The 19337-nt window shown below is 39.4% G+C and overlaps 1 protein-coding gene across 1 annotated transcript in view; it reads left to right on the forward strand.

The window, feature by feature from the left end:
- LOC128663525 (potassium channel subfamily T member 2-like) overlaps positions 1–19337 on the forward strand; it is a 772127-nt gene that overhangs the window by 350764 nt on the left and 402026 nt on the right. The gene's annotated exons all lie outside the window — the stretch shown is intronic.

The following is a 19337-nucleotide window of genomic DNA, read 5'->3' on the forward strand; positions in this document are numbered from 1 at the left end:
TATATATATATATATATATATATAAATATGTGTGTGTGTGTATTAATATGTGTATATACACATATAAACACACACACACATACATATATATACTGTATATATATATATATATATATAATAAGCATATATATATTTTGTGCTGCCCAACGCTGCGTAATTTGCCCCCTGCGCTGTGCAAGGTGGTTTGCCGTGTCTGCTGGCATGAAAACGAGGCTCCCATTGAAGCCTATGGAAGCTCCCTTTCGTGAACGATTGGCTTTCAGGCAATGGGAATGCGAGGTCGCAATTGCATTGTGCTGCACTTGTAATACCCAAGCACATATACGCGTGCTGATATTACTGATTGGAGCGCAAATTTTGCGATATTGTGATCCATTTATAATCTATTTATCAAGCTCCGTATGGAGTTTGATGCCCCGTGTTTCTGCTCCATAACCTGTCCGCCTGCGCTGAGGCGGCGGAAAGACATAGCTGAAAATCAACCTGATCCAATATGATCGGGTTGATTGATACCCCCTGCTAGTGGCTGATTGGCCGCAAATCTGCAGGGGGCGATATTGCACCAGCAATTCACCAGAACTGCTGGTGCAATTATAAATGCCGACAGCATATGCTGTCGGCATTTATTGATGTGCAGCAGACATGATCCGCAATATCCGATCATGTCCGCTTGCATCATGATTAATAGGCCCCTTAGTGTTTAATAACCTTTTAAGATCATATAAGAATGAGTCATAAAAGTTCAACCCATATGGCCTTGGCTTTGAATATTCTTAATATCTGCCATGTAGAACACATGCAACACTAAGACCATATTACTTAACACGATGATATGTTGCCAAATTTTCTCTAATTGCATTTTGACATATCATATAAACTGATATAATTTCAGGTATTTGCCTCCACCTTCATATATTAATAAGTAATAACTAAAATATTGCATTTGATATTAAAGGGACAGTCTACACCAGAATTTTTATTGTTTTAAAAGATAGATAATCCCTTTATTACCCATTTCCCAGTTTTGCATAACCAACACAGTTATAATAATATACTTTTAACCTCTGTGATTATCTTGTATCTAAGCCTCTGCAAACTGCCCTTTTTTCAGTTCTTTTGACAGACTTGCAGTCTAGCCAATCAGTGCCTGCTCCCAGATTACTTCACGTGCACAAGCACAGTGTTATCTATATGAAATATGTGAACTAACACCCTCTAGTGGTGAAAAACTGTTAAAATGCAATCTGAAAAAGGTGGGCTTCAAGGTCTAAGAAATTAGCATATGAACCTCCTAGGTTAAGCTTTCAACTAAGAATACCAAGAGAACAAAGCAAAATTGGTGATAAAAGTAAATTGGAAAATTGTTTAAAATTACATGCTCTATCTGAATCATGAAAGTTTATTTTGGCCTAGACTGTCCCTTTACGTGAATACCCTAACTGCCTTATAAAAATGATGCATATACATACTTAATAAATTATGAGGTTTCATATTTTTTGAACATTTAAATTACAAGCCCCAAAAGCTAACGTCTAAAAGTCAAATAAGGTTTCTTTCTCCAGGTGTCCATATAATCAGTAGCGGTTAATAAACATAAGATTATGTTTTCCCCATGTATTTAAAACATGAAGCGACACATCATAGTCTTCCAGGGGTGTCTGCATAACTGAAAGGAAGATTGTATAAATCTTAGTATTTCGTTTTGAGCATTTACTCAAGACTCATGGTGAATCAGTTGGGATGATTTTGTTGCTAGTAATTTTTTTGTGATGAACATTGTTTCATTCAGTTTGCAAAATTGTTCTACAGAAAGCTATTACCAGTTTTCCAATAAGTGTTTTCTTGTAATCATGCACTTGCTCACAGTTTGATAACAGATTAAATGAAGTTTTTTCCCTCAAGAGCTTTTTTAAATTTGCAACAGTAAATAGCAGCTTTATTGTAGTGGTTGAAAACCTGCGAGGGTGAATAAACCACTGTTTCACAGTTCACATACTGCTAAAGGTATTTTTTGTGTGCTATTTTTGTAATAGAAGTTTTTACATACTGTTACTAATGGGTTCTGCAAGACATTTTTACATATCTCCATAGGGTAATTATGATTTCAGCAATATGATCTTGCAGCTAAATAGACCAATGAAAAGCTTTTGCACTTTATATGGAAGTTACTTTATTCCACTAAAGGGAAAGTCAAAAACAGAATTTTTGTTGTTTTAAAAGATAGATAATCCCTTAATAACATATTCCCCAGTTTTGCATAACCAACACAGTTATAATACACGTTTTACCCCTGATTATCTTGTATCTAAGGGACCGAATTATCATTGTGCGAACAGACATGATCCAATATTGCGTATCATGTCTGCTGCACATCGATAAATGCCAACAGCATACACTGTCGGCATTTATAATTGCACCAGCAGTTCTTGTGAACTGCTGGTGCAATGCCGCCCCTTGCAGATGTGTGGCCAATCGTCCGCAAGCAGGGGGTGTCAATCAACTTGATCGTATTTGATCAGGTTGATTTCTGGCGATGTCTGTCTGCCACCCCAGCAGTCTTTAGACCGTCGCTTTATAACTGAAGGCCCTCTAGTGGTGAAAAACTATCAAATGCAGAAGCGGCCTTCAAAGGTCTAAGAAATTAGCATATGAACCTCCTAGGTTTAGCTTTCAACTAAGAATACCAAGAGAACAAAGCAAAATTGGTGATAAAAGTAAATTGAAAAGCTGTTTAAAATTACATTCTCTATCTGAATCATGAAAGTTTTTTTGGACTTGACTGTCCCTTTAATAGCTACTTTCAGACAACCAATTAGCATTGGTTGCACTACTGCACATGGTGAAGAAGCTAAAGGGGGGTAATTATCAACGTGTCTACTTTCCTGCCTTCGCCGGCCCAATACGCCCGCCTAAGCTCGCCTACCTTCGCCGCCGCGGACCTGAAAAAATACGCCTAAGTTAACAAAAAAAGCTGTCGAAAAGCCGCGGGGCGATGAGCAGCGGACTGTGAGAGTTATCACTCATCCGATCTCGCTGCTCTTTGGCTGTTTGACAGCTTTCTTGCTAGCCTTTCACTAAGCACTCACACTAAACTACACTGTTCTACCCCCTATACCGGCGCCCCCGGAGCCCCCCGCAACTAAATAAAGTTACTAACCCCTAAACCGCCGCTCCTAGACCCCGCCGCAAGTCTTATAAATGTATTAACCCCTAAACCGCTGCTCCTAGACCCTGCCGCAACTCTTATAAATGTATTAACCCCTAAACCGCCGCTCCCGGACACCGCTGCCACCTACATTATACCTAGTAACCCCTATTCTGCCCCCCCTATACCGTCGCCCTCTATAATAAAATTATTAACCCCTATCCTGCTGATCCCGCACCTCGCCGCAAATAAATATATAGTTTAACCCCTAAACCGCCGCTCCCTGAACCCGCCGCAACCTATATTACATTTATTAACCCCTATCCTGCCCCCCCTACACCGTCGCCACCTATAATAAATTTATTAACCCCTATCCTGCCCCCCCTACACCGCCGCCACTGTAATAAAATTATAAACCCCTAAAGCTAAGTCTAACACTAACCCTAACACCCCCCCTAACTTAAATATGAATTAAATAAATCTAAATAATATTTTTATTATTAACTAAATTATTCCTATTTAAAACTAAATACTTACCTTTAAAATAAACCCTAATATAGCTACAATATAAATAATAATTATATTCTAGCTATTTTAGGATTTATTTTTATTTTACAGGCAACTTTCAATTTATTTTAACTAGGTACAATAGCTATTAAATAGTTATTAACTATTTAATAGCTTACCTAGCTAAAATAAACTGAAATTTACCTGTAAAATAAATCCTAACCTAAGTTACAATTAAACCTAACACTACACTATCATTAAATTAATTAAATAAATTACCTACAAATAACTACAATTAAATACAATTACATAAACTAACTAAAGTACAAAAAATAAAAAAAGCTAAGTTACAAAAAATAAAAAAATAAGTTACAAACATTTTACAAATATTACAACAATTTTAAGCTACTTACACCTAATCTAAGCCCCCTAATAAAATAACAACCCCCCCAAAATAAAAAAATGCCCTACCCTATTCTAAATTAAATAAAGTTCAAAGCTCTTTTACCTTACCAGCCCTTAAAAGGGCCTTTTGTGGGGGCATGCCCCAAAGTTCAGCTCTTTTGCCTGTAAAAGAAAAATACAACCCCCCCAACATTAAAACCCACCACCCACATACCCCTAATCTAACCCAAACCCCCCTTAAAATAACCTAACACTAATCCCCTGAAGATCATCCTACATTTAGTTGTCTTCACTCAGCCGAGCCACCGATGGAACTGAAGAGGACATCCGGACCGGCAGAAGTTATCCCGATCAGCCAATAGAATGCGAGCTCAATCTGATTGGCTGATTGGATCAGCCAATCGGATTGAACTTGAATCTGATTGGCTGATTCCATCAGCCAATCAGATTTTTCCTACCTTAATTCCGATTGGCTGATAGAATCCTATCAGCCAATCGGAATTGAAGGGACGCCATCTTGGATGACGTCCCTTAAAGGAGCCTTCATTCGTCGGTAGTTCGTCGGGAAAGGAGGATGTTCCGCGTCGGCGGGATGAACATTCAAGACCCGGCTTCGAAGATGACCTCGCCCGGATAGAAGACTTCTTCAGCGCCTCTTGGAAGATGACCTCGTCCGGATGGTAGATTTCTTCAGCGCCGCTTGGAGAATCACTTCATCGGATGGAAGATTTCTTCAGCCCCCCTTGGAGGATAACTTCTGCCGGTCCGGATGTCCTCTTCAGTTCCATCGGTGGCTCGGCTGAGTGAAGACAACTAAAGGTAGGATGATCTTCAGGGGATTAGTGTTAGGTTATTTTAAGGGGGGTTTGGGTTAGATTAGGGGTATGTGGGTGGTGGGTTTTAATGTTGGGGGGGGTTGTATTTTTCTTTTACATGCAAAAGAGCTGTTTTCTTTGGGGCATGCCCCCACAAATGGCCCTTTTAAGGGCTGGTAAGGTAAAAGAGCTTTGAACTTTATTTTTATTTTGGGGGGGTTTGTTATTTTATTAGGGGGCTTAGATTAGGTGTAAGTAGCTTAAAATTGTTGTAATATTTGTAAAATGTTTGTAACTTATTTTTTTATTTTTTGTACTTTAGTTAGTTTATGTAATTGTATTTAATTGTAGTTATTTGTAGGTAGTTTATTTAATTAATTTAATGATAGTGTAGTATTAGGTTTAATTGTAACTTAGGTTAGGATTTATTTTACAGGTAATTTTGTATTTCTTTTAGCTAGGTAGTTATTAAATAGTTAATAACTATTTAATAACTATTCTAACTAGCTAAAATAAATACAAAGTTACCTGTAAAATAAATATAAATCCTAAGATAGCTACAATATAATTATTATTTATATTGTAGCTATATTAGGGTTTATTTTACAGGTAAGTATTTAGTTTTAAATAGGAATAATTTATTAAAGTATAGTGTAGTGTTAGGTGTAATTATAACTTAGGTTAGGATTTATTTTACAGGTAAATTTCAGTTTATTTTAGCTAGGTAAGCTATTAAATAGTTAATAACTATTTAATAGCTATTGTACCTAGTTAAAATAAAATAAAAATAAATCCTAAGATAGCTAGAATATAATTATTATTTATATTGTAGCTATATTAGGGTTTATTTTAAAGGTAAGTATTTAGTTTTAAATAGGATTAATTTAGTTAATAATAAAAATATTATTTAGATTTATTTAATTAATATTTAAGTTAGGGGGGCGTTAGGGTTAGGGTTAGACTTAGGTTTAGGGGTTAATAATTTTATTACAGTGGCGGCGGTGTAGTGGGGGGCAGGATAGGGGTTAATAAATTTATTATAGGTGGCGACGGTGTAGGGGGGGCAGATTAGGGGTTAATACATTTATTATAGTTGGCGACGGTGTAGGGGGGGCAGGATAGGGGTTAATACATTTAATATAGGTTGCAGCGGGTTCAGGGAGCGGCGGTTTAGGGGTTAATACATTTATTATAGTTGCGGTGGACTCCGGGAGCGGCGGTTTAGGGGTTAATATGTATAGAGTAGCTTGCGGTGGGCTCCGGGAGTGGCGGTTTAGGGGTTAATAACTTTATTTAGTTGCGGCGGTGTAGGGGGGACAGATTAGTGGTGTTTAGACTCGGAGTACATGTTAGGGTGTTAGGTGCAGACAGCTCCCATAGAAATCAATGGGATGTCTGGCAGCAGCGAACTTGTACTTTCGCTATGGTCAGACTCCCATTGATTCCTATGGGATCCGCCGCCTCCAGGGGCGGCGGATTTAAAACCAGGTACGCTGGGCCGTAAAAGTGCCGAGCGTACCTGCTAGTCATTTGATAACTAGCAAAAGTAGTGAGAATGTGCCGCACTTGTGTGCGGAACATCTGGAGTGACGTAAGAATCGATCTGTGTCGGACTGAGTCCGGCGGATCGAAGCTTACGTCACAAAATTCTACTTTTGCCGGTCTCGAGCCTTTGATAACTAAGGCGTATCAGCCTCGCCACAAATACGCTGCGGAATTCCAGCGTATTTGAGGTTGACGGCTTGATAACTACCCCCCACAGTGTTATGGTAACCAATAAAAGACAAGAACGGAGAGGTAAATGGCTCTTACCTTAGGCTGATCAAACTTTGACAATTAATAGGCTAGAGAGTTGAACAACAGATTAGGTTTAGGTTCTTGCATTTCAAACAATTAATTTGAAATGACATCATGACAATAGAAATTGCCACTATCATCATTTAATGGTACTCAGCATTTTTCTGTAATGTAAATAGATATAATAATTGTCCCTACATGAAAATATAGTAATCTTAAGGCATGTAATTGAACTATTACATATAAAATATTTTAAAGAATTAATAAAAAAAAATTAAAATTATTAAACATGCTGTCAAATATTCTAAATACTCCATAGTATATATATTTTTTACAGTATGTGCAATAAGTCTAAGTGGAGAATGGATTAGCATGGTCACAATATCCGAAGTCTTGAAGTTAGCGTGCCTCTGTTTTTCGTTTGTGCGCTAAAGTTTTACTTCTAACTTGTAATACTTGTGCTAATGTGATACATTTTTACTTTGAGTGCAGTTAGAGCGCAAGCAAAATAAAATTTAGCGCACCACTTGTAATCTGGTCCAAGGTTTGCTATGAACATACATCAAAAAGATTTGCTAGGATACAAATACTAACGGCTAGATTACGAGTTGTGCGTTAGACTTAAAAAGCAGCATTAAGAGGTCCTAACGCTGCTTTTTAACGCCCGCTGGTATTACGAGTCTTGCAGGTACAGGTGTACCGCTCACTTTTTTGGCCAGACTTGGAAATACCGCAAATCCACTTACGTAAATTGCGTATCCTCTTTTTTCAATGGGACTTGCATAGCGCCGGTATTACGAGTCTGCCAAAAATTGAGCGGTAGACACTCTCCTGTCAACACTGGTACCGCATTTTAAAGTCAGTAGTTAAGAATTTTACACTACAAAGCCGTAGCATAAAACTCTTAACTAAAGTGCTAAAAAGTACACTAACACCCATAAACTACCTATTAACCCCTAAACTGAGGCCCTCCCGCATCGCAAACACTAAAATAATTTTTTTAACCCCTAATCTGCCGAACCGGACATCACCGCCACTATAATAAATATATTAACCCCTAAACCGCCGCACTCCCGCCTTGCAAACATTAGTTAAATATTATTAACCCCTAATCTGTCATCCCTAACATCACCGACACCTACCTACATTTATTAACCCCTAATCTGCCGCCCCCAATGTCGCCGCCACTATACTAAAGTTATTAACCCCTAAATCTAAGTCTAACCCCCCCTAACTTAAATATAATTAAAAGAAATCTAAATAAAAATTCCTATAATTAACTAAATTATTCCTATTTAAAATTAAATACTTACCTATAAAATAAACCCTAAGCTAGCTACAATATAACTAATAGTTACATTGTAGCTAGCTTAGGATTTATTTTTATTTTACAGGTAAGTTTGTATTTATTTTAACTAGGTAGAATAGTTATTACATAATTATTAACTATTTAATAACTACCCAGCTAAAATAAAGACAAATTTACCTGTAAAATAAAACCTAACCTAAGTTACAATAACACCTAACACTACACTATAATTAAATTAATTCCCTGGCTGTTCCAATCAGCCAATAGGATTTTTTCTACCTTAATTCCGATTGGCTGATAGAATTCTATTAGCCAATCGGAATTGAAGGGACGCCATCTTGGAAGACGTCATTTAAAGGAACCTTCATTCAGTTTTAGCCGGCGGAAGGAAGAGGATGCTCTGCGTCGGATGTCTTGAAGATGGACCGCTCCGAGCCGGATGGATGAAGATAGAAGATGACGTCTGGATGAAGACTTCAGCCCGCCTGGAGGACCACCTGGAAGACTTCTCCCGGCTTCGTTGAGGACTTCGGCCCGGTTGGATGAAGACTTCTCCCGGTAAGGTGATCTTCAAGGGGTTAGTGTTAGGTTTTTTTAAGGGTGTATTGAATGGGTTTTAGAGTAGGGTTGGTTGTGTGGGTGGTGGGTTTTAATGTTGGGGGGAATTTGTATTTTTTTTTACAGGTAAAGGAGCTGATTACTTTGGGGCAATGCCCCGCAAAAGGCCCTTTTAAGGGCTATTTGTAATTTAGTGTAGGGTAGGGCTTTTTTATTTTGGGGGCCTTTTTTATTTTGTTAGGGGAATTAGATTAGGTGTAATTAGTTTAAAAATCTTGTAATTTGTTTATTTTTTTTCTGTAATTTAGTGTTTGTTTTTTTGTACTTTAGCTAATTTTATTTAATTGTATTTAATTGTATTTAATTTAGGGAATTAATTTAATTATAGTGTAGTGTTAAGTGTTAGTGTAACTTAGGTTTTATTTTACAGGTAAATTTGTCTTTATTTTAGCTAGGTAGTTATTAAATAGTTAATAACTATTTAATAACTATTCTACCTAGTTATATTGTAGCTAGCTTAGGGTTTATTTTACAGGTAACTATTTAGTTTTAAATAGGAATAATTTAGTTAATGATAGGAATTTTATTTAGATTTATTTAAATTATATTTAAGTTTAGGGGGGTTAGGGTTAGACTTAGGTTTAGGGGTTAATAACCTTAATATAATGGCGGTGACGTTGGGGGCGGCAGATTAGGGGTTAATAAATGTAGGTAGGTGGCGGCGATGTTAGGGCCGGCAGATTTTACTAATGTTTGTGAGGCGGGAGTGCTGCGGATTACTGGTTAATATGTTTATTATAGTGGCGGCAACATTGGGGGGCGGCAGATTAGGGGTTAATAAGTGTAGGTAGGTGGTGGCAACATTAGGGGTTAATAAATATAATGTAGGTGACAGCGATGTTGGGGGCAGCAGATTAGGGGTTCATAAGTATAATGTAGGTGGTGGCGGTGTCCGGAGCGGCAGATTAGGGGTTAATAGTTATAATGTAGATATCAGTGATGTAGAGGGCGGCAGATTAGGGGTTAATAAGTGTAAGATTAGGGGTGTTTAGACTCGGGGTTCATGTTAGGGTGTTAGGTGTAAACATAAATTTTATTTCTCCATAGGAATCAATGGAGTTTTACGCAGTTTTTTGCAGGTGTTAGACTGTTTTCCAGCCGGCTCTCCCCATTGATTCCTATGGGGAAATCGTGCATAAACACGTTACACCAGCTCACCGCAGACATAAGCAGCACTGGTATTGGAGTGCAGTAATGAGCAAAATTTTGCTCAACGCTCACTTCTTGTCTGGTTTGTAAAAACTTTAATACCAGTGCTGTCTGTAAGTGAGCGGTGAGCGTAAACTGCTCGTTAGCACCGCACAGCCTCTAACGCAAAACTTGTAATCTAGGTGTAGGTTCTTAAATCAAGTCAGATTTTTTTTTTTTTAATAAAGTCTGTGCTAAAAACACGTAGTGAGGCTGTGCTATGTCCTTTTGTGGTGCTCAGACTTGAGCGAATCTAAGAATTTATGGCAGTAAGTTCCATAATTTTTATAATCCACTGCCAGTTATTAATACTGCTACCTGTCCCACCCAAAAAAGCTCATTTGACTTCTTCAATGACTCCGCTATTACAGAAACGAACTGCTTGTTGTCTGCTTTGTTTGTATCTCATACTGCTACAACAAGGTTTGCAGAATTCTTTCCCAGCCTTTCAAAAGTGCAAAACCTACTCTCCCACCACAGCTTGCAGGGAACTGTAGTTAACAGGAACGGAGCTGTTAAAAATAAAGCATGAGAAAATTAATTAATGGCTTTAAAAAAAATGTTGCATTAATATGTTAAGGGACCACAGCTTGCAGGGAACTGTAGTTCCCAGGAACGGAGTTGATAAAAATAAAGCATGAGAAAATTAATGGCTTTAAAAAAATTGTTGCATTATTAAGTTAAGGAACCACAACTTGGAACTTATTTTAAAAGGGGATGTATAGTTACATAAAGTGCCTAACCTAACTAGGCCTCTGCATAACTAACTAGTAAATATATTTTTGTAAATGGACCACTAAGGCGCTAACAGAGATGTCAAAATATACTTTTCCACAGACTTTTAAAGGGATACTAAATCCAATTTTTTTCTTTCATGATTCAGATAGAGCATGCAATTGTAATCAATTAGCTAGCGCTATCCAGGGTGCTGAACAAAAAAATGGTGCGGCTCGTAAGCTTACATTCTTGCTTTTTCAAATAAAGAAAGTTGCTTAAAATTGCATGCTCTATCTGAATCATGAAAGAAAAACATTTGGGGGTCGATCTATTAAAGTGCGAGCGGACATGATGTAATGTTTCAATGTCCGCCGCCCATCAATAAATGCCAACGCTGTCGGCATTTATCATTGCACAAGCAGTTCTTGTGAACTGCTTGTGCAATGCCGCCCCCCCAAACGGCCGTTAGCAGTGGGTGTCAATCAGCCCGATTGTATAGGATCGGGCGGATTGATGTCCGCAGCCTCAGAGCAGGTGGACAAGTTATCGAGCACCGGTCTTTAGACCGCTGCTTCATAACTGCTGTTTCCGGAGAGCCTGAAGTCTCGCGCGGAAACAGGGGCATCAAGCTCCATTCGGAGCTTGATAATTCGGCCCCTTGGGCTCAGTATCCCTTTAAGTAACTATAAAAACAGGTGCTACTTCTTCCTCAGCCACTGGATTTTCTGTGTTTTCCTGCAGCTTTTTATTAAACAGCTGCAAGGCCTTGTTTTTGACAAAGAATCTAAATCATTAGTAGGCAGATCATGACTTTTCACTGCCATCAAAATAAAGCTAGCTGCCAGAATTATATCCCTTGCTCTTTTGCTTTCCAGCAGGCAGTTCATTTCTTTCCTTAGGCATCTTGTATCTAACAGACAGGTCAAGCCTTTCTCTAAAGTCTGGATAGCTAACAGTTTGATCATACTTGATAGCCAGAGGACAAATTATGTTTTATTTCATACTACTGGATAAAAGAGGTAAATCCCATTTTCTGTATATATTTTTAACAATGAAATCTTCACATATGTATGTGCCCAGTATATCAGCTAGATAGTCCAGTATTTTAACCAGCCATCCAGTAAAATCAACACAGTCTCCGGAGTAGCAGCAAATGTCTCCTCTATAACCATTACAAATATGGCACTAATTTAGCGATACTGTGAATACTAATGTGTTATTGGCAGGATAAAACATTTTACCCACTGATGGGTTTGCTGTTGTGCGCTTTTTTCTAGCAGTAAAGCTGGGGGAGTCATATCATGGCAGTGGCCTCTATTTAACAAAGTCTGGCGGACCTGATCTGACAGTGCGGATCAGGTCCGCCAGACCTCGCTGAATACGGAGAGCAATACGCTCTCCGTATTCAGCATTGCACCAGCAGCTCACAAGAGCTGCTGGTGCAACGCCGCCCCCTGCAGACTCACGGCCAATGGGCCGCCAGCAGGGAGGTGTCAATCAACCCGATCGTACTTGATCGGGTTGAATTCCGGCGATGTCTGTCCGTCTGCTCAGAGCAGGCGGACAGGGTTATGGAGCAGCGGTCTTTGTGACCACTGCTTCATAACTGCTGTTTCTGGCGTGCTTGCAGGCTCGCCAGAAACACGGGGCATCAAGCTCCATTCGGATCTTGATAGATAGGCCCCTATGTGTGTATTATCAACAGCCAGCAAATTGATAAATCTACCCCAATGTCTATTTGCTGGTTACTTGTCTCATATGTACTTACATATTACACCATTTTATTAGCCTTTTCTGAATGGTATTCTGTTTTTAGCAAGCAGGGATTATTCAAGTGTCATAAATACAGCTGACTTCGTTAATGTTGGTCTCCTATGTACACCAGCATTTAAAGGGACAGGAACCCCCTAAATTTTCATTCATAATTCAGATAGAACATACAATTTTAAACAACTTTCAAATTTACTTTTTTTATCAAATATATCTAGTTAGCCAAATAGCCAATCATAAGAGGCAAATGTATGCAGGCACCAATCACCAGCTAGCTCCCACTAGTGTAGGATATGTGTGTATTCATCTTCAACAATGGCTACCAAGAGAACAAAGCACAATTTAAAATAGAAGTGATTTTCAAAGTGTCTTAAAATTGCATGCTCTAATTCTTGCAAGTTTAATTTTGGCTTTGCTATCCCTTTAAATGTAAACATTTCAAGAGTTTTATGCCAGTCCTTGGAATTGCAGTTTATAGCATGTGGTGTCTGTACTAAAACTTTAAATACAGAACTAACTAGAAGATTACAATCCCATTAAACAGTGGCCTCTTACACTTATTATGATACAACTAGTGATGTCGCGAACCTAAAATTTTGCGTTCGCGAATGGCGGACGCGAACTTCCGCAACTGTTCGCGAACGGGCGAACCGGGCAAACCGCCATAGACTTCAATAGGCAGCCGAATTTTAAAACACACAGGGACTCTTTCTGGCCACAGTAGTGATGGAAAAGTTGTTTCAAGGGTACTAACACCTGGACTGTGGCATGCCGGAGGGAGAGCCATGGCAAAACTCCCATGGAAAATTACATAGTTGATGCAGAGTCTGGTTTTAATCCATAAAGGGCATAAATCACCTAACATTGCTAAATTGTTTGGAATAACGTGCTTTAAAACATCAGGTATGTACACTACTGTTACACCAGATATGAGTTGCACTGGGGTGACACTGTGCCCTGGCAGGCAGGCCCTGAAACGCACACGTGTGAAGGAAACTGACTGCTATTATTTAACACAGTCAAAAAAGTGTTTTTTTTTTTTAAATCTACACTACTGTTCTACTGTTACACCGACCAGATATGAGTTGCACTGGGGTGACACTGTGCCCTGGCAGGCAGGCACTGAAACGCACACATGTGAAGGAAACTGACTGCTATTATTTAACACAGTCAAAAAAGTGTTTTTTTTTTTTTAAATGTACACTACTGTTACACCAGATATGAGTGGTGGCACTGGGCAAGCGGGCACAGTATACGCTGTGAGCCTGACACACAATCTGGCAGGCAGGCAACTGCAATTAGATTACACAGGAAAAAAAAAAAGCAGACTGATGTTCTAGCCCTAAAAAGGGCTTTTTGGGGTGCTGTCCTTACAGCAGAGATCAGATGAGTCCTTCAGGACTGTAGTGGACACTGAATACACTAGCCTAGCTATCGATTTCCCTATTAAATCAGCAGCAGCTACACTGTCCCTCCTCTCACTAAGAATGCAGCTTCTAAATGAATCTAAAATGGATGCTGTCCAGGAGGTAGGAGGGTCTGGTAGGGAGGGTCTGCTGCTGATTGGCTGGAATGTGCATGCTGACTGTGAGGTACAGGGTCAAAGTATTACTCAATGATGACGAATAGGGGGCGGATCGAACATCGCATATGTTCGCCCGCCGCAGCGAACGCGAACAAGCTATGTTCGCCGGGAACTATTTGCAACATCACTAGATACAACATTTGCAAAAATGTTAATGGGCTAATGAAAAAATTATAAGAAGTCATATTTACCGGGAAACCATTTAAATACATATATAGAAAGAGGGTGTTAGGATTCACCATTGCAAAAATATTCACTTGTAATCCAACTGTATATATGTAGGGTTTGATTAGAAATGGAGAGCTAATTTATTGCCCAACTGCAACCGGCAAATTTGCCTGTATAAATTTGCCCAGATAAATAACCAGTTAGGCTGATTATTGCTACCATGAGCTTGCACTCAAAATATTTACCAGAGGTCATACTTCTGGTTAATTTTTTAAATGGCCCACAAAATAACACGTGAGGTCCCATTTAAAAAATAAAATGCACTAAGCAATTTTTGGGGGCTAAAGTTGGCAGGTGTGGGGTGTACATTACAGTCTATGGGGACTGTGCGTTCCCAATAAATATATATGCTTATGTATATTTATGTGTTAATATGTTTATATTCACATATTGACACATAAATATGTATTCATATATTCATATACATATATATTTATATTTGCTACCCATCGCTGCGTGATTTAGCCCCTTCGCTGCGGCATAAAAACGGGGCAGCCATTGGAGCCTAAGGAAGTGCGCTCTCGTGAGAGCAATGTTTCTGTGCAATATGAATGTGAGGTTGCTTTCACATAGCACCTCACTTGTAATACCAGCGCAGATTAGCATGCACTGGTATTACCAAGTGGTGTGCAAATATCACTTTTGCGGAAGCAATATTTTGCGCTCAACTTGTAATCTAGCCCTTAGTGTTGCAACAAACAACCAAGAAAAATCAGAAAAATAAAGAGGAGGAGGCTGGATGATCACGCAAGGCATCTAAATGATGTGTACTCACAAGTATACGCATTCACTTGGGATTAGGGGCGTGTAATTCACTATGGGGGATATTTATCAAGCTGTCAACTGTGCTGCATTCGCCGGCACCAATACGCTCGCCTAACAAGCAGTCATCGATCTCGTGTCTATTCAGCTTTTTACCCTGTCACTAAACGGGGATACTATACTAAAATGTTTAACCCCTATCCCGCTGCTCCCGGCCCCCCCGCAACCTAAATCAAGTTATTAACCCCTATCCCACCACTCCCGGACCCTGCCGCAACCTAAATAAAGTTATTAACCCCTATCCTGACGCTCCCGGACCCCGCAGCTACTAAATAAACGTATTAACCCCTAAACCTCTGGCCTCCCACATCACTACCACTAACTAAACCTATTAACCCCTAAAGCGCCAGCCCCCCACATCGCCAAAAACTAAATTAAGCTTTTAACCCCTATACCTAACAATACGCTAACTTTAAATTAAAATTACAACATCCCTATCTTCAAATAAATTTAAACTCACTTGTAGAATTAAAATAAACAATTTTTAAACTATTAATTAACCTACCCTAACTATTATACTACAATTAAATTAGACTAGCAATTAAATAAACTAAATTACATATTAAAAAAACCTAACACTACTAAAATTATTTAAATCTACTATTAAACTATTGAAATCTTTCAGCCAATAGGAATGCAAGGGACGCCATCTTAGATGACGTCACTTGCATTAAAGTTCCAGTTTACTGAGAGGAGCTCCGCGCCGGATGTCTTTAGGATGGACCCGTTCCGCGCCGGATGGATGAAGATAGAAGATGGAATCTGGATGAAGACTTCTTGCCGACTGCATGAAGACTTCGCCAGCTGGATGAAGATGGAAGAGGCCGCCCGGATGAAGACTTCTTGCCAGCTGGATGGATCCTTCAAGCGGACTTCAATAACTGTAAGTGGATCGTCAGGGGTTAGTGTTAGGTTTATTTAAGGGTTTTTTGGGTGGGTTTTATTTTTAGATTAGGGTCTGGGCAGTAAGAGCTAAATGCCCTTCTAAGAGCAATGCCCATACAAATGCCCTTTTCAGGGCAATGGGGAACTTAGGTTATTTTAGATAGGTTTTTTATTTGGGGGGGTTGGTTGGTTGGGTGGTGGGTTTTACTTTTGGGGGGTGTTTGTATTTTATTTTTTTACAGGTGAAAGAGCTGATTTCTTTGGGGCATTGCCCCACAAAAAGGCCCTTTTAAGGGCCATTGGTAGTTTATTGTAGGCTAGGGTTTTTTTATTTGGGGGGGGGGGGGGGCTTTTTTATTTTGATAGGGCTATTAGATTAGGTGAAATTCTTTTTTATTTTTGATAATGTGTTTTCTTCCCGTAATTTAGTGCTTTTTATTTTTTGTAACTTAGCATTTTTTTTTGTAATTTAGTAATATTTAATAAGATTTAATAGTAGATTTAAATAATTTGAGTAGGGTTTTTTAATAAGTAATTTAGTTTATTTAATTGCTTGTTTAATTTAATTGTAGTATAATAGTTAGGGTAGGTTAATTAATAGTTTAAAAATAGTTTATTTTAATTCTACAGGTGAGTTTAAATTTATTTGAAGATAGAGATGTTGTAATTTTAATTTTAAGTTAGCTGGTTGTTAGGTTTAGGGGTTAATAGCTTAATTTAGTTTATGGCGATTTGGGGGCTGGCAGTTTAGGGGTTAATAGGTTTAGTTAGTGGTAGTGATGTGGGAGGCAAGAGGTTTAGGGGTTAATACGTTTATTTAGTGACGGCGGGGTCGGGGAGCGGCGGGATAGGGGTTAATAACTTTATTTATGTTGCGGCGGGGTCCGGGAGAAGCTAAATAGGGGTTAATAACATTATGTAGATGGCGGCATGTCAGGGACGGCAGATTAGGGGTGTTTAGACTTGAGACTTATGTTAGGGTATTAGGTGTAAATGTTACTTGTTTTCAACCATATAAATCAATGTGATATCTGGCAGCATCGAACATAAGCTTTTGCTGCTTTCAGACTCCCATTGATTCCTATGGCGTCAGTGGCCTCCAGGGTGGCAGATTGAAAACCAGGTACGCTGGGCCGGAATAGCTGCGAGCGTACCTGTTAGAAATGTGATAAATTGGAAAAAGTGTGTATTCGGAACATCTGTAATGACATAAGCATCGATCTGAGTCGGATTGAGACCGGTGGATCGTATGTCACGTCACAAATTTAAACTTTTGCCGATCTGTAGGCTTTGATAACTAAGTCGGATCAAGCTCGCAACAATTACACTGCGGAATTCCGGCGTATTTGCGGTTGACGGCTTGATAAATATCCCCCTATATATACACAACAGGCACTCCTATGTGCTCAAAGGCAACCTCCTGCCTGCAAGCACCCAGGGAATACACCTTTTCCGCCAATATCTGGCTGAAGTCCCTATTATAAATTTACATAGATGCTGATCATGTATCTATAAGTATAAACACATTTGTATTCGCTACAATGTTTCTGCTGATCCACAATTCATTTCTCTCACTGGTAAATCCTAACAACCTTCTTCTATAGAAGTTGTTAAATGGTTTTCTATAATATTAATTTTAATCATTTTTTTCATTAACCCTTTAACATTTTTGTAAATTTTTTGTTCTAGAATTTTTCCTCCCTAGGGACAGTTCTTCTGCTCTTCCTGCCACAGGGCATTCTGAGACGCAGACATGAGCTAGTTTATTAGAGCATAACTTCCATAGGGAGCTTAAAGCTGCAGCTAATACATCTATCTGTAAGGAGCCAGGCTACCTGCTACTGTGCAGCCATGTTGGTTTGAGAAGCTAAAGGGGCCCATCTTTTATGTTTCAGAAGGAGCATAACATTTTAAAAATACTAATGGGAGCTAGCTGAATATATCAGGTGAGCCATTGCCACAAAGCATATATGTGCAACCACCAACCAGCAGCTACCTTCCAGTAGTGCATTGCTGCTTCTGGGCCTACCTACGTATGCTTTTCAACAAAGGATGCCAAGAGAACAAGTAAATTAGATAACAGAAGTAAAGTAAATAGGAAAGTTGTCTAAAATGATAAGCATTATCTGAATCATGAAAAAAAATTTTTTTTGGGTTTCATGTCCCTTTAATAAAAGGAGCGTGCTGCATGAAAGAAAACATTAAACAGTGGTTACGTGTAACCGTATTCACTGCATGATGTCACCTAAACCTGGAATAAACCTGAATAAACCATTTTTATTGTAATCTCTAGCCCCTGGTTTCTCAACAGCCGGGCCGTGGCCCAGTACCGGGCCATGATAGCCCTGATGGTGGGCCCCAACCTGTCATGCCCCCACTGCACACTCTTACCCCACTGCACACCAGGGGCAGACTGATACCAATCAAGGCCACAGGAACACTGTCTCACACTGACCAAAATGTATTCAATTGTATGCAACTGAACATGGTAGCCTCCCTGCCCTGCCACAAACAGGCCCCTCAACCTCCAAAGCCAGGACCTCCAACATTAAGGACCACAGAAAGGGCACCCAACACCCTAGGCCAGACCCCACACTCCATGGCCCTCACAGCGACAGACCCCCGCCAGGGCCCCCACTAAACCCACACTTTGTTTGCTTAGTTACTGATAGGGCAACTGAAAACTCCAGCTTAAGGAATGCACCAGGATCCGTGGAGATGCCATTTGTGGGCCCCCCAACTTGCCTGTCCCTCGGCCCAGGTCCTATTTGCCTGGCTGATCAGCCTGCCCCTGCTGATATATATATATATATATATATATATATATATCAACCGGGCCCTGGACATGTCTAGCTAAAATTTACCGGGCCTTGAGGTCACTTTGGTTGAGAACCACTGCTCTAGCCTACGTGTTCATGCTGGACCAATTTCCAGGAAAACTCTTGCCCAACACATGCACACGCACACAAATACGCACAAACACACACAAATATACAAGCACACACACAAATACACATACACACAAGCACACACAGGCAGACACACAAACGCACACATACAAACAAACACAAACACACACACAAATAAACACACACACACACAAATATAAATACACACAAGCACACACAGACAGACACACACATCCATACAAACACACACACACAAATACACATACACACAAGCACACACAGGCAGACACACACACACACACATACAAACAAACACAGACACACACAAATAAACACACACACAAATATACATAGCGCTGTCTGTCGGCGCTCTACAAATAACCGATAATAATAATAATAATAATAATACATACACACAAGCACACACACAAATACACACAAGCACACACAGACAGACACAAATATACATACACACAAGCACACACACACACACACAAATACACATACACACAAGCACACACAAACACACACATACAAACAAGCACACACACACCCACACACAAATACACATACACACAAGCACACACACACACACACACAAACACACACAGACAGACACACGCACACATACAAGCAC

The sequence above is a fragment of the Bombina bombina genome, chromosome 6 (genome assembly GCF_027579735.1).
Source record: "Bombina bombina isolate aBomBom1 chromosome 6, aBomBom1.pri, whole genome shotgun sequence".
Taxonomy (NCBI): domain Eukaryota; kingdom Metazoa; phylum Chordata; class Amphibia; order Anura; family Bombinatoridae; genus Bombina; species Bombina bombina.